This window comes from Mastomys coucha, unplaced genomic scaffold, assembly GCF_008632895.1.
Source record: "Mastomys coucha isolate ucsf_1 unplaced genomic scaffold, UCSF_Mcou_1 pScaffold14, whole genome shotgun sequence".
Lineage (NCBI taxonomy): Eukaryota > Metazoa > Chordata > Mammalia > Rodentia > Muridae > Mastomys > Mastomys coucha.
In genome coordinates, this window is record NW_022196896.1 from 137,537,190 (window position 1) to 137,540,240 (window position 3,051).

Sequence of the window (3,051 nt, forward strand, 5' to 3'; positions counted from 1 at the left end):
AAAAAAAAAAAAAAAAAAAAACGGAATCTCTAGGTTACAATGGCATTTGAATAAGCAATGCGGGAGGAGTCAGGAAAAGTCAGAACAAAGTCAAAGGGGAAGTCAAAGGGAAGCTGGCTGCTGGACTGAAGGTGGAGACTCAGGGAGTCCCGCCTGTCTCGACTCCGAGGAGTGGCCAGAGGCGCAGTTCACAAGTTGGGGAGGAGGTCAACAACAGATGTCCTCAGGCTGTAGATGTGCCAGCCAGCAGGTGTAGTTTCCTCTGGAATCCTGAAGGCAGAACTCAGAGTAGTGAGTCTTGTCTCTGGTTGCAAGCTCCAGTGTCTTGCAGCTGAGGCAGAAGGGAGGGACCCAACAATCCTCAGCTGCAAAGACACTTATTTACCCATATACATAGCTGTTCTATTCATAGTAGCCAAGAAATGAAAATAGACTCAATATCCAACAACTGATAAATGAATAAGGACAATGTAGTATATTATACTACAAAATACAATATTCCTCAGCGATTAAGAGAAAAAATATAAAATTTACAGGTAAATGAATAAAGTTGGAAACAATAATCCTGTTTGGAGTAACTGAGACTCAGAAAAGCAACTGTCACATAATTTCTCTCATGTGTGGATATTTGCTTTGAACTTTTAGATATATGTATTCTGTTTGGAATACCCATAGAGGTCTGGAAGTTATTAAAGATCTATTGGGAGGGCATTTCAAATGTTGAGAGTTAGAATATACTTACTGTATAAAGGGTTTAAAGGAAATTGCGAAGATTGTAAAGCAACAGAAGCAAACACAAATAGAAGATAAAACAAATACATCAGTGTAGGGTGCCGGGTGGTGGGAAATAAGGGGGTCGGAAATAACCTGTGTCCTGACAGAGCTCAGGAGACTGGGGGGGGGGGGGGGGGGGGGGGGGGGGGGGGGGGGGGGGGGGGGGGGGTCGAGGGTGTGGAGTGTAGGGAAGGCACAGTCTCTGCTCTGGCTCTGGAGCACCACAGACCGCTGGGTACCTCGGGAGAGCAAGAGCTGGGGACTCTGGACCACAGTGAGGCCAGAGATGACAGGTTCAAGTTCTTGGGCATTGCAGGACTTTGCTGGACACCATGGAAGAGCTGAGAACAGACCCTCACAAGGACTCGGGCCCTGGGGCCTCTCTAGCGGTTTACTGCAGGCAGGAGAGAATCTGGCTAGCTCTGGCTGGCTGCTTGGTTTGACTGGCAGCTGGAGCTGGAGCAATGGGAGGCTTTCCTGCAGATTAGACATGGCTCTTTAGGGGAAGGCCATTTCATGGTTCCAGTACAGCAAGTCTAGATGAAAGGAGGCAGTCCATGGTTTTAAGGCGTTTTAGTGTAGAAAACAGAAAGAGAGAGGAGGGGTGGGGGCAAGCAGCTCTTTTTATAGTAAGTCAGGCTACCTTGTTGTTCCCAGGTAACTGTGGAGCGGGGCCTACCTAGCTGTAGTCAGATGATTGTGGGGGTGGAGCATAGCCAGAATACCAGGAGCTTGGGGCATTGTCTATGTGATAGATAGCCACAGGATAATCGAGTGAGGGCTCACAGTGTCAGCAGCTTAATGTCTGGGGGCGTAGCTTACTATTCTGTCCCTTGTAGAATTTTCTACTGGGTGTCCAGAGTAAGCCTCGCTCAACCAGAACAGACTGCCTTTCACAGTCAAACACACCAGAACAACAAAAATACATCACCAAAATATGTCTACGAGACAGATAAAACTGCAACTGCCTACCGGTAAACAAACAAACAGCTATTATGTATTAAATAAATGATTCAGAGCATGAAAACTAACATTAAAACTAGACAATGCTAGAAACAGATTGACATGTTGAGGACAGAAATTTAAACTGTCATTTAATTTTTAAAAAGGGCCTACACTAGAAGCAAGAACATAAAACTAACTAAGGACAGATCCAGATATAAAATTTTTAATTCAGACACAAACATATTAGTTTTCTCTTTGGGCCTTTGTGGCACCTGTGGATAAGCTGCCAGGGATGGTCTTCCAAATCTCTAAATCAGACAGGTGACCTTTCCAACTGACCTCCACTTCTAAGCATGTGGATTATAAACTCTCCATCAGTGTAAACACCTCCCAGTAAAATGTTTATACAAAGTTGTAATATGAATTATAAACTCTTGCTAGCTCGTGTAAAATACACACAATCCAGGTACTTTATTTACAAGTTGTAAGCCTAGATTGGGCAGGTTTTTGAGCTATTCTAATTCATATCTCAGCCATATGTTCCTTGTTACCTGCCTACCTCTATCTACTGTCCAATCACAAGCTTTAGTCTTTATTGACCAAGTAGCTTGGGGAACAAGGAGGATACATAGCATCATTTGGTATAATGAGGATCTCCTTGTCCATGAGGATGTCCTCGTCAAGGGAACCAGATCTTGGGGGCCATTTGAATACAAGCAACATCAGACCAATCTCCTACACAAAATTATGTGCCACCTAGGAACATAGGTGATGATAGTCCATAAGACTATAATATCTAGGGATATAATAACTATCTTTGAATATATAGACTCTGGTGTTCATCATACTTCGCAATTACTTCATAACAATTTCTTAGAAGTCTATCATTACATTACAGCTGATAAAGAAATAAATAGATTTATTTTTATTGGTTTTTTATGATTATAGAAGCTGGCAAGTCCAAAGACTGCTCTGTCCACACAGAGCAGAATAGAGCCCCAAGTAGTTGATGCTGCTAATCCAGCCCTAAGGCAATCTGGACACAGAATTCCATTTTCTTGAGAGGGGATCTGCTTTTTCCAGATACTGATTTAAATGTGAAACTCATATAAACTAGACACCTTCAAAACAGCATTTATATGTGTCTGAACAGATATTTGAGTCTCTCATGGCCTAGCCAAGTTGAAATATAAAACTCATGAGTTTAAGTTCCAGGAGAGCCAGGGCTATACAGAGAAACCCTGTCTTAAAAAAAAACAAAAAAACAAAACAAAACAAAAACTCATGAGTTTATACCTAGGCAGAAAAAGAAAGAGAGAGAGGGGGGGAGGG